The 13,587-nt window shown below is 51.0% G+C and overlaps 1 protein-coding gene across 3 annotated transcripts in view; it reads right to left on the bottom strand.

Moving 5' to 3' along the window:
- Nucleotides 1–13,372, bottom strand: part of LARGE1 (LARGE xylosyl- and glucuronyltransferase 1) — a 429,267-nt gene extending 415,895 nt beyond the window's left edge. For 2 of the 3 annotated variants that reach the window (XM_079775304.1, XM_079775306.1), the window contains exon 1: nucleotides 13,232–13,372. The gene's annotated coding sequence lies outside the window, so the exon portion shown is untranslated. Of the gene's footprint in view, nucleotides 1–4,390; nucleotides 4,551–13,231 lie in introns of all 3 variants that reach the window. The other variant, XM_079775305.1, reaches the window with a different exon arrangement.
- Between the last annotated feature and the right edge of the window lie 215 nt (nucleotides 13,373–13,587).

Below are 13,587 nucleotides of genomic sequence, written 5' to 3'. Positions count from 1 at the left end.
TCAGAGCTTCTGCAAACTTTCTTCCATCTCTAGACAGTGCTGAAAAGTGAAAGACGGTGGCCCCCTCTCATCCCCAGGAGTCATCTGTGTTCTTACTTTAGCAAGCACAACCACCATCCTCAGGGGTAAAGAGGCAGGTCATGGGGGAGAGGGGAGAAAAAAAAATGAAGAAACTCTAAATAATAACAATTACATATTGAGTGTTTTCTGAGTGCCAGCACTGTTCTAAGCATTACACACACATTAACAGATTTAATGAGCTCAAAAATGCTGTTTCAATAGGAGTTATGGACAAACCTAAGCAGAAGAAAAAGGAAAATGTCAAAAACTAAGACCCAGAGAGCGTATCTCTCCATGTGTACGAAGTCGGACCACCGCCGGAAAAGCAGCAGGGTTTCCTGAACCACATAACCAATGCCCATGCCAAGTGCAAGTTCATAAAGTTTTGCCAGTGCCTGAATCACACAAACTCTGCCCAGGGTTCATCTGTCACTCCTCCGTGATTCATTAAGCAAACCTAGCCATGCAGCATCAATGCCTGGCGTGCAAGGGCAGTGTAATAAAAACGCAAATGGACCTCACAAACACTAGAGACAGGACGAAACATTCCAACATAAACACATGGCTATCCAGAGCCGAGTCTCTGGGCACTGCTGCTGAGCTTCTGCACAAATTTATCCAGTTCTCCCTAGCCACTCCTCCTCCTGTCTGATAATTTCTCCATCAATTAGAACTGCCATTCTACACCAGGTTCCCTAAAGAATGGGGAGTGGTATTAAGCCTAGTGAACAGTAACCATGGCCAAAGTTTCCATCAGCATCTAGGGATCCGCAGTGTAGCCAGGATGAATCAAACACTTGAGGATAAGGCCTGAAAGAGAGGTATGCTTTGGATTGTCTGATGATGACTGCCAAGGACTGATTTTCTTCATCAGGCTTTTAAAAGTCTAAAAAGAGAAGAAAGGAGAGGCCGGAGATCTGAGAAAATGAGAAAAGCAGAGAGGAGAAGAGGGTGAAGACTGCAAACAGAAGAGAGGAAGAGGTGAGGGTGGTGGCAACAGAGTAGTTGAGATTGCACAGACCAAGAGAAGGGGTCGTGACGGGGTACAAAGGGCCTCAAGTTTCTCCTCCCCTTCAATATTCAGCCTTAAGGATTTGCATAAACACATATTTCTTGGTCTGGAAAGAAGGCGAGAGCTCCTCCTCCTCCTCCATTTCCACCACCTCCACCTCCAAGTCACCTCCACCTCCACCACCACCTCCACCTCCAGGTCACCTCCATCTCCACCACCACCTCCACCTCCAGGTCACCTCCATCTCCACCACCACCTCCACCTCCAAGTCACCTCCACCTCCACCACCACCTCCACCTCCAAGTCACCTCCACCACCACCTCCACCTCCAGGTCACCTCCATCTCCACCACCACCTCCACCTCCAGGTCACCTCCATCTCCACCACCACCTCCACCTCCAGATCACCTCCATCTCCACCACCACCTCCACCTCCAGGTCACCTCCATCTCCACCACCACCTCCACCTCCAGGTCACCTCCATCACCACCACCACCTCCACCTCCATCTCCACCACCACCTCCACCTCCAGGTCACCTCCATCTCCACCACCACCTCCACCTCCAGGTCACCTCCATCACCACCACCACCTCCACCTCCATCTCCACCACCACCTCCACCTCCAGGTCACCTCCATCTCCACCACCACCTCCACTTCCAGACCATCTCCATCTCCACCATCATCACCACCTCCACCACCACCACATTCCTTGAAGGCATCACTGTGCCCCAGGGAAGGCCCACCACCATTCCGGTCATTGGCAAAGGGGCATACATTCTTTAGGTTCCGGAATACCTTCAGAAGCTTATTCACATCCCACCATGTACCCCTGCAGCACAGTGTAGTACTTAAGTTCAGCAGGAAAGGGTTTTATTATGCCTGGACAACAAATTCAATGAAATCTAAAATCACATCCACCATCAGCACCACCACCACCTCCATCAGCACCACCACCATCAGCATCACCACCATCTCCATCCCCATCGCCATCACCACCTCCATCACCACCACCACCATGCGTTGGGTAAACAGCATGTTCCAAGCACATGGTGAAACACTGAAGATTCCCCAGAGACACCAGATGCGCTCTTCACTGAAAGGCTCCCACACTCTGGCACGACAGCCGCCTGGGAGAACCGGGAATCCGGTGCAGAGCGGGCAGCAGCAGACCCAGGATGAGGAACCAATGCGATCCGGCACCCAGCATCAGGAAAAGCTTGGAGGAAGGGCCACCTGAGCTGGGCTTTGAAGGGAAAACAGAAGTGTCCCAGGCAGTTAAAGAGGAAAAGAGCTTATCAGGCAGGAGAGACCAGGTGCACAGCTTGGCAGGCTTGGGGGAAAATAACCAGGAAGGAAGAAAAATAATGAGTTAGCGATTGGTGACGCATGAACCCGGGGAGAGGGGGCGGGTGAGAGAAGATGAGGCTGCAGGCAAAGGCAGGGCCCAGCTCCTCACACGCTTCGAGTGCCCTGATAAGAAGGCTGGATATTTTCCAGTGGCCAATAGTAAGCCGGTGAGGGTCAACACACAGAACATTCTAGAAAAGCCCTCGTTCTTTAAAGATTAAAAAACATAAAGACTATCTGCAAGGGATTGGGCCATCCAATTTGAAAATTTTTGTTATCCAGAATGGCTTACTCTCCGATTCTAAAAAGTGTGTTCTGTAATCTCTCAGCAAGGCCATCCGAGGGCAGAGAAACACACCCGCCACGGATGCCCGCACAGGCTGCGCTTTTAAGGTGACTCGGAGCCCAGATGCCGGAGCCCCAGCCGGTTTGCTCTGAGCACCCCCACAGCTGCTTTGGGAACCACGCAGGAGGAAAAAAAGAATGTTCTCTACTCCGTCCCTCATTGGGTGCCATCCAAGGCTAGGCAAACAGTTGTTCTATAACCCTGGGTGCATGTGAATGAACTCCCAATAAGAGAGGCTCCAGAGAGTCTATTTCCACCCAAGCACCATCCCCGGGCCCAGCCAAGCCAAGGGAGAGAGTGCTATTTTCAGACTGGCTGCTAGTCACTCAGATTTTATTCTAAGGAGGTTGATTTTCAGTGGGCCTTCCATACCAGTGACTGATGGAAGGAAAATTCGGGAGCCTCCCTCAGCTTGCACCCGCTGGACAGCTCTAGTCCAGGGACCTTCAAAACGTCACGTATGGACTCACACAGAAGCCTGTTCAGTGACCTCCCAGCTTCCAGCTCTCCTCACTCCAATGTGCCCCGATACTGTCACGAGGTCCATCTTCCTAAAACAGAGCTTTCCGTAGCGAACACACCATCCTCCTGATCACGTCACCCTGCCTTCAAAGCCCCACAGCCCCAACCTAGTGAGTCAACTGCATTTCCAATTCCTTGCTAGCAGAAACCCAAGCCGGCTGATTCTACAACCCAAAAATACACACTCGTGCACTGTCGATCAAACCTGGCCGCGCTACCTCTCTGTAATTCTCCCATTCAAATTTTAATTATCCCGTGTCCAAAGCCTCAACGCAAAGCCTACCTCCCTTGAGTTTAAACAGCTAAAATAAGCTCCCACCCCTGATTTCCCATCAAATTTCGGCTCCAACAGTCCACAACCATTAATTGCACTGCCTCATCGTTTCTATTGTTGCTCTGAGCTGTTCATTTGAGTCTTCTATTGTGGCTTCACTTATCACACAATTTCCTACAATCTCTGCAACTATGTGGGCAAGGACAGAAGGCTTTCAATGCAATTTAATAAATGTTTATTAAAGGATTCCTCCGTGTGAGAAGCGAAGGTGGCAGGATGCTCCCACAGATACGAGGATGGGCGTCACCCAGTCACGGTTCTTAAGGAGCTGACACGTGAGTGAGGGAATAAGGATGCAGATATTGGCAATGCCACGCACAAGGTGACAGGCACAGCCCTTGGGGAACTTGGGGTAATTCCTCCTCTCACCCTGTTCTTCCAACACCTCGTCACGAAGGCGCAGGTCTACGCTCTCCTCTGACGCCCTCAAACGTGATGCTACCCGCCACCCGGTGCCCACTGCTCTCCGTTAGCGTTTCATTCGCTCGCCCAGACAGGGCTGCCAGATGGGTGGCAGGTGCTCTCGTCACCTGTGTGTTCCTGATGTCAAGCAGGGACCTGCACAGAGCAGTTTAGTGAACAGTGGCTCCATCAAAGAGACAGAGTGTACAGAGCCCATGGCAGGAGGGAGAGGTTCCGACCCGGCAGGACAGGTGAGAGGATGGGGAGTCCAGTCCAGCAAAGGGATAGCAGTAACGAGCCCCACGGGGAAAACAGCCAACAGGCTAGAGGCAGAGAGACCTTCCGAGGGGCCCCAGGACATACATACAGTGAAGCAGAGACGTGAGGAAGCAGGGGCGAGGTCAGCGCCCAGTCAGCAGGTTACGTGGCGAGTCCCAGCTCCATGCTTCACGGCTGGGTGACCTGGGCGAGCCTTGGCTGCCACCTCTGCAGAGTGGGAGTGGGAGACCAGCCACCTCCAAGGGCTGCTGTGAAGATGAAATGCACAAAATGCTCAGATGGAAGAGCGCCTGGCACCAAGGACGCAGCTGAGAACTGTGCCTTTGGGATGGAACAGGCGGAAGCAGGGTGTGTGGGAGGCAAGGGAAGGGGGCAGAGGATGGACCCCTGAAAGTGATGGGGTGTGAGAAGGCACAGCCAGGCTGCCCAAGGTGCACAGGAAGCCTGGGTTCTGGCCCTCCTCCCACCTGGGTCATTCTCTTGACCTCCCCGGCCTCAGTCTCCGAAGGTCTGTAAACGGAAGCTGTTGGTCTCGTGGGGCTCCATGCTCCCCCCCCCCCCCCAAGCCCTGGTGGTGTCTCAGCTCTGCGTTACCCAGAGAAGGCATCAGTGAGCATTTACAATACTGAAAAGCCCAGATGGGAAGGATTCACACCAACAGCGAACGGGGAGAAGAACCCAGATGGCAGAGGGCAGCTCTTCCTACTGGGGTCAGGGCACCCGCGTCCTTCCCTCCCTCGACTCCAGTGCACTTCATCCTCCTGACACGCGAGCCACGCCTCTCACCTACATCTGCATCCACATCATATCGTAACTGTCATCACCAGCTCTGAAATACTATCATTAACCATCCATCCTAAGCTTTGCTGCATTTCAAATGCTTTTCAAGTCACTTTCTTCTTTTTTTTTTAATTTCTTTTTACTGCATTTTAGAGAGAGAGAGAGAGAGAGAGGAGAGAGAGGGATAGAGAGATAGAAACATCAATGATGAGAGAGAATCATCCATTGGCTGCCTCCTGCACGCCCCCTTCTGGGGATCAAGCCCACACCCCGGCAATGTGCCCTGACCTGAAATCGAACCAAGATTTCTTGGTTCCTGGGTCGACACTCAGCCACTGAGCCACACGGGCCGGGCTCAAGTCACTTGCAAAACAACCTGGCAGGTGCATTTGAACATGATTTAGACCATGGCCCCTCCTCTCAAGCCAGAGAGGTCCACATCCCTACAAATGCAGAGGGAAGAGGCACACAAGACATCCTGGTATTGGACTTCCCTCACCTTCTCACAAAGCCTTCCGTGTCTGGAACACAACAATGGTCCCTAAGAGAACTCATTTGCTGATCTGAAATGTCCTTCACATTTTTAAAATGACAGCTTCCTGCACATGCCTCAAGGCGTCCAAGTCTGTACACCCACAGGAATTCACTCACCTCTCCCTCCCCCATCACCCTGAAAACACGACCACTCCGCATTCATTCATGAAACAGGTCGTCCTGCGTGGACACAAGTACTTAGGAAGAGTGGACCCACTAAGCACAGGCACCAAGCCTGGAGGCGGGACAAGGGCCACCTGCTTCTCCCTCTGCCTGGGCCTCCTCCGCTGGCTTCTGGAGCGACCACGAGATGCCATTCCCAGAGGAGAGCTGGCGTCAGTCAAGGAGGCTGGTACACAAATAGCGTTGGCCTATGAAGGATCTACGTAATGGGGCGGGGTGGTTCCCAGTTAGCCACAGAAAGGTGAACCTTCCTCAATCGTCACAAACGTGTTCGATGCAGCCAAGGCAATCCCAACCACAGAATAACTCTGAAGAGCCCATGATTCCCTGCTGAATTTAAATTTTTTTTTAAAAAAAAAAAGGTAAAAAGGAAGGATGAAATCCCCACACGCCCATGTTCTGCGGTAAGTCCTCCTAAATCTGAATGCTACCATGGAGAGCTAGAAAGATCAGCACGCTCTTTCTTCCCAATTGGCCTTGGTCCTTCAGGAAGAAAAAGCTATGCTAAGAGCAAAACCTTCCCCGGCAGTCGAGGCTCCATCTCCATCTGCCGGTCCAAATCACGGCCCCTTAATGTGACAAGAGAGGCTAAAATTATGGGTGAGACTGCACTTTCCATTCTGGCCGCGGCCTGTGATTATCTACAACTCCAGGTTGCCCAAAATTACCTCTGCAGCCTTAAATGCCTTACATTTTATTCCATTCCTAGAACAAATTCTTTTTTGGAAACTTTCCTAAGAGATAAAAAGAACAAAACACTAAAAAGCCCTAGATATTTCAGCTGCGGGGAAGAGCCAGTAGGCAAGCATGATTTTGAGGGTTTTGTGTGTGTGTGTGTTTTTAATGTCTCATGCATATCACCTCTACTGTAACTTTAGGAAGAACAAAATTAACCCCATGTCTCTGCAATTACGAAGACTCGGAATCCTGGGCACGTACCTGATTTGCTGTATAAACCACCCTTGGCCTTGATATATTCTTAGAAGAATGTGAGGGTGGTTAGGGAACTCACACAGGAGGGTGGTTATGAGTGCTGTCTCCGGGAAGAACGGTAGTTACGTGAGCAATCTGACCCAAGTACGTAAGTGGCATGATGTGGTGGGTCAGCGGTCACCGAGGATCTGGAACTACTGCACTTGTTCCTGTGTTTCAGATAGTAGGCTCCTTGGCTCGTGGACCTAGTGAGTTATTTGCTAAACCATTTGGAAAAGTTTCTCCTTGGTTTTAATGTAATCAGTGAGGCTCCCAAAAGTATCCATCATGATTGTGCTCATCGAATAACTTGAAATGCAACTAAGCCCTTTCGAAAAGGCCGGCTCTAAATCCCTTTCGTTAAATAAAAATCTCATGTACCCCAAACAATCACTTACTTTAAATGATTTGCTTTGCTTTTAAGATCAGATTTTATATGCCAAGTTCTCCTAAAATAGGGCACTCTTGTACTTAGCTTCAATCGTGAAATAATAATGTAACAAACCTTAAATTTACATTGTACTGACTTCGAATCTCCTCTTTCCAGCAGGCCCGTGCCAGAGTGGTGAGTAGCCTTCTCTTTAGCAACTCGGGTGTACTGGGTGGCATGGAATTACGTCCGTTTGCACTCCTCCTGCCTTGTGCTTCTACACGATTGCTTTTCTGTGTCTATGCTTCTTCCAAACATCCTTCCCTACATCCTCGCCCAAGAGCTCCCCTCCTAAGCTAAGCTCCCAGGACAAATGGGAGGGTTCCCCCCTCTCCATGGTAGAGTCCAGGCTTTGCAAAATCGCAAAAGGTCAAGTCAGCTTTTATCAACTTAATTTGGGGGAAAAAAATTACAATTGTTAGCATGCTTTTTATCACAAAGCCTTTAACTCTCAAGTGGTTCTCAGGGAACAATGTAACATTCCAGAACCAACAGGTTTGCACAATGCACGAAGTCTAGCTGCTGTTAGATGTGAATGACCTTATACATCAGAGAGGCTCTGACGCTGTCGGCATAATACAGACTCTTTCCCAACGCAGCCGCCTTGGAGATTCTTTTCCTCAGCACTGCATCCTTACAATGTTTTATGTTTCTTTCAAGGTACACAACGCCTTTCAACTGGCCAGATGGCTTCCCATTACACAGCTAGAAAGCTAGGAATAGTCCAAGCTTTGCCCCTCAATAGCGTAAGCAAGACCTTTCCCTCTCTGGGCCTCTAAATTCCTAGTTACCAGACAAAACAAAAAACACGCAAAACACAAAACACACACACACACACACACACACACACACACACACACACAAACACAAATCACTTAATGTAGACAAACAGGCTTAAGCCCAGAAAGGTCAAGAAGTATTCTAAGGCCACACAGTAAGTTAGCAAAGAATGAGGCAATACACCCTTCCCTCCCACTCAACACAAGGAAGGATGGTAAAGACCACACACACACACACACACACACACACACACACACGCTTCTTTTACCCCCAGTCCTGGCTCCTGTTTCTGAAAACCTAAATATACTTGGCCCTGGAGATTGCTGCTGCAACGGTGATTTTCCACTCTCTCTAATACCCTCTGGCGGTTACGCTGTTGATTTTCTTCCTCACTACACAGTTTCCTCATTCCACAAGACACATGCACACACATACCCATCCTCAAAATTATAAAACTCCTCCTTTTTCAAAAGCAAAAAAAAAAAAAAAAAAAAAAGTTGAGGCCAGAACCGAAGTGATTCAAATACAGGAACCTTGTTCGAGTGTTAAATATGACCATAACTCTACCCAGAAGCACATCTGACAAGACGGAATTTGTTCTCACGGAGGATTCTTCCCCGACGATATATCATTTGCCAGTAACATTGTCATTTCTCCCCCTGCTGCATAATCACATAATGAATGCCCCAGATGAAACCCACGCACACAGGAGGGCACACTGATGGTGCTTAGGGGACCTTTTCTTTATTTGTATTGCTAACAGTTTGTTAAAGAACAGGCAACATGGTACACGTAGACGAATAAAGGACAAAAAAAAAAAAAGTTTTCTTTTTCTGTTTTTCATAACAATGTGGGATGGTCAACGAGTACTCCTGGATCTATCCATCCACTGTTCTTGCCACCATCTGAATATACAGAGCATGCAGCTAAGGTACGGCCCTCAGCATGGAATCCTTTTAAATGATCGCCCTCTGACACCAAGCTTGCTTCCCTCCCAAACATCCCATCTTCCGGCCACACTAACTACTCCTAGCCTCCATTCACACGACACACCTGAAGGTCTCCAGGCGGTTCCTCCTGCCCGGGATGCCTTTTCCTCTCTACCGACCTGGCGATATCAAACCCACCCTTTGAACAAACCTGTACAATAGCACTCAGCTCATAGTAACGGTTCCATGCCTGCCTCCCTGAAAGACTGTAAACTAAACGTGGAACCTCTGGAGCCTCCACACAGAGCGTGGGAACATGATTATTTGTTGAGTTAAAAGAAGAAAAGAAGTCCTCTAAACTACATTTCAGCGCGCCTTAACTTGACTGGCTGCGGCCTACGGCTCTCCAAATACCAGAATGGTCAGAGGGGAACCAAGGCCTCTCAGTGTGGAATGCTCCGGGGCGGAGCAGCCAGGCCTGGTCAACACTAGTGGGTGCTGTGTGGTGGCTGTGATTCAGAGGTGTGTCCTCAAGGCCAGCCTCCTCCCTCAACGTCTCCCTCTACCTCTGCCATCTGGCTTCCCTGAAACTCACAAGACTTCATCATGCCTTAGGACCACAGTATATCTCCTCTCCAAGACCAGTTTTCACTAGTCGATGCTCAATGGCAAATTTAATAGTGTTTTCCTGTTCCAATCTCTTACCCCTCGGCTAGACTGCACCTGTGAGAATCCATCTATAAAGCCTTAATAGCAGAAATAAAGCTTTATGCTGACCATTTTCCCTAGACCACAACAATCGCTCCCCGCAAACCACCTAAATATGCACTAAACACAGGGGTAAATGGTCAAAACCACCGTAGAGCGGGCCCCAGAGTTCAGGGAGATAGAATAACTCATGCAGGTTCACAGGTTCCAAACGCCGAGTCTAATTCCACGTGTCCACGAGCTGGGTTGGGTCTTCAAACTCCACTAAGACCTAAATCTTGGCAACATCTGCCCTTTCTTCGTGCCAGTATTCTAAACGGGGTCGTCTCTTCTTGGACTCTACCTCTTACCTGTCCTGTCTGCCCACCTCTGGAGTCAGCTTTGAGGAGCCCTGGCCACTGTGGATAAGGTGAGCCTGGGCAACGGGGCTTTGTTCTTCAGCAAAATAGAATTATCTCCCAATTCTGCAGGAGGAACGCTAGACATTAATGATGTAATACTGTTGACCACGCAAACCTGGACATTAGCCATCTCGTACTGTTAGCAGTGTAACTGCGTTATCAAATGTCATGGTACATCTGTAGACAGCTGACACTTGGAACCCACGCCGGGTTTAGCGAAACCCACCCACACACAGTGGAAAATCAGCGCGTCACTTTTGACTTGACAGTGGGCGGTTCGCATCCGCAGATTCAACCAATGGCAGATGGAAAACCGTTATTTTTAATCCGCTGTTGGGGAATCTGTGGTTGGGAATGTGAAGATACTGTTTTCCATCAGGGTTTGATGAATCCCCGGAATTCATCGGGATAGGAAACGCCGACTGCATTTCCTGAAAATAAAGGTGCGCACAGGGGCACCCACGCAGTCCAAAGCGCGTTGTTCAAGCGTCAGCTGTAAATATAAGGAACGTACTTCTAAGAGGATGCTAGTGAGAAATTTCATGTTTAGTGGGGTCAAATCTGGACGCCATCTAGAATGGAGGAAGCCTGGTTCTATGAAACCTGCTAAGATGTGCAGTCCAAAAATTCAAAAAGGGGACTTTTGATTACCAACTCTTAGGGAACTTCAAGTTAGCATGGTCTAACGCCCAAAGAATAGAGTTTGCAGGAGGGTCTGTCTCCCAAAAATGTATAGCGCTCACTGCCTGGCCAGTGTGACTCAGCGTCAACCTATGAACCAGGAGGCGAGGTTTGATTCCCAGGTTACGGGCTTGATGCCCAGTAGCGGGTGTGCAGGAGGCAGCCGATCAATGATTCTCTCTCATCACCGATGTTTCTCTCTCTCTCTCTCTCTCTCTCTCTCTCTCTCTCTCTCTCTCTTCTCCCCCTTCCTCTCTGAAATCAATAAAAAAATATATTTTTTAATTGTATAACGCTCATATACTTACAGATGATAACTAAGTTTTCCAGTCTCACACAGCACAATAACACTTGGCAGTTCCCCTGTCCTGAGTTGCCCAAAGGACACTTTCGATGCGAGCAGGCCCACCGCCAAGCACTGGGAACCCACTCATTAATGCAAGCATGCGCGGGGTACCAAAACACTGCTGCACAAGCCCTACAGGTAGAGCACAGCTCTTTGCAACGTGGGCCCTCCCTCGGGTTTCAATCACTGGTGGCGGAATAGAAAACGGGTCCCCCTAGTGTCCTGCCACTGGAGGTGGCTTCCGATGGGAGACACCCCTCGCAGCTGCATCCAGTTTACAACACAAGCTGAGGAACCCAGAACAAACCTCCACCGCTGTCCCCAGGACCTACGGTGAGACGAAAACCTTTTATTTCACTGCGGAGACCCTTCTAGTTATGGTTGAAAAGGCAAAGGAATCTGCATCCTCTCACACCAAAAAGTTAACCCACAACCCGGCCTAAGTGAAGGCGGCCCACACTTGTTAGGGATGACTTCCGCCCGCTGGAGAGGGATGGATCTTTGAAAACCTCTCTATCCTACTGGGGGTGGTTGGGGGGTGGGGGGGGAGGCCTTTCCCCGCCACTCTAGAAAACCCACCAAGATCCTAAGATCTCAATCTTGGCGGCTTTTTGCCTCGCTAACTCAGTTAGTTTTCTTCCTGGTACGGCATTAAGAGGGCCAGGCTGCTCAAGAAAGGTGTGTTCTCCTCAAAGCAATTTTCACGGAAGCGAAGTGCTCTTGAAGCATCAAGGTACACGGAGAGAAGTGCGAAACCTTCCAGCCGGGGGCAGGGCTCTGCATGCCTGTGAGTAAGTCATTCCTGTCACCCACCTGTGCGAGGTGAGACAAGAAAGCCACCCCCTGTCCCTTTCCTAATTTAGAACCTGCCCTTCCCTTAAGCCTATGAAAGCTGACTCCTGAGGTGGGAAGACAGGAGAGCCGAGGAAAAGGAACCCTAGGTGACAGCCTCTACAAGTGAATAAGCGCCTTGGGTTCCCACCTGTGTCAGAGCTGGCATCAGCTGTAGGTGAAGTGGAAGCCCCATCTGACACCACACACCCACCCCACCCCCGGGCATCTCGCACCCCCCCTCCCAGTCCCCATAAAGGAAGCCAGAGCCTGTGCTCTCTCTTGGGGCACTTATATAAGCCCCTGTAAAACTTCCTGTGTCATTCACAGAAAAGGTAAGCAGCTATTTTGCTCCCGCCCCCCCCCCCCCCCCCCGCCCCAGAGATCATTTTAATGAACCGAGTGACCAAAACCACGGATTTGGAATTCAGCAGACCACTGAGGTACATCATCAGCTCAGGGACAGAAAAAAATCTACCCCCATTAAACAGGGTCACTGGGGGGAAGTGAGGGATAGATTCAATGTCAGAGAGACAATCTGTTCCTCCGAGGTGACCCATTTAAAATCAGACTGTTCCAGGGGGAAGCTCATAGGTTTAACAAATTGCAAACAGGCAAGGCAGGCTTTGCAGAACTGAGGCTCCTTAAAGAGAGCATGGAAAGAAGGTAAGAAGCCGATGAAGAACATAACTTAAGGATGCAAACTTTGGAGCCAGTCAGCCACCCTTCAGAAGCAGTGACACCCCCACCCCCACCCCCTCCTGGATCGCTACAGACTGATCACTCATCACAAGCAGCCTTGTCTCTTAGGAGTGACACTGGTTGGGCTTCCTCTCTACAGACAGCGCTGCCACCCAACCACTCTGTCCTATAGAGGGACCCGCTAGCTGTGGCTGCTCACCCCAAATCCGCCTCCACTCTCTGCAACAAGGAGCAACGAAAAGTTCTTCCCAGCCTCAGGAAAAGGCAGGTGGGGATCGTCCAGGAGGGATCGCTCCAAACACAGAAGGTCCCCCCCCCCCCCCCTCCCAAAGCACAGGTGCTGGGGGTGAGGGGTGAGGGGTGCAGACACGTCCCCTCCTGTTGCTAACGGGAATTTTCTTGCTGGCTCCCTGTTAACAGACCGTGTGCCTAGAAGGCTGGCAGGCCCTGGGACGGGTCCTGGGGACAAGAGTCTAAGTCTGGGACTTCCATTTGCAACCTCTGCAGGGCTCTGGGCCCAGGCAGCGGAGGGTGTGACCACACGCCCTCTCCCTGCGCCAGTGCAGGGGGCACCAGCTACAGGTTCGGAGAACTTGTCCAGCGCTGCTCACCGGGCGCCCCGCGGCGGCTCTCTGGCACCCCGGGCACTTACCTTGGCCGTGCCCGCTGCCAGGCAGAGAGAGACCGCGAAAGAGCTGTGTGGCGCGGCGGCGCCGCCTAGGAGGCGCAGGGGGTCCGGGTCGGGGTTCCAGCAGGCGCTGCCCTGGTCCGAACGGCGGTGCCGAGCGCACCCTTCGGGGCGGTCCCGGGCTCCGAACGCTGCGGGGAGGGTCCGGGCCGCCCAAGCCAAGCACTCTCCCTTCTTCCTCTGCCTCCGGTGCCGCTGTCTGGAGTTGCTCGCTGCCGCGGGGACTCTTCCGAGCCGGGGGCGCCCCGCACGGGCTGAGGCCTCGGTGCGCCTCGGGCTGGGTCCGGGGAGGGGGCGCTGGGCTGAGACGCGGGGTGGCC

This window comes from Cnephaeus nilssonii, assembly GCF_951640355.1.
Source record: "Cnephaeus nilssonii genome assembly, chromosome: 6".
Classification (NCBI taxonomy): domain Eukaryota; kingdom Metazoa; phylum Chordata; class Mammalia; order Chiroptera; family Vespertilionidae; genus Cnephaeus; species Cnephaeus nilssonii.
Note: the sequence above shows the minus strand (reverse complement) of the source record. Positions and strands in the feature narration are given on the sequence as shown.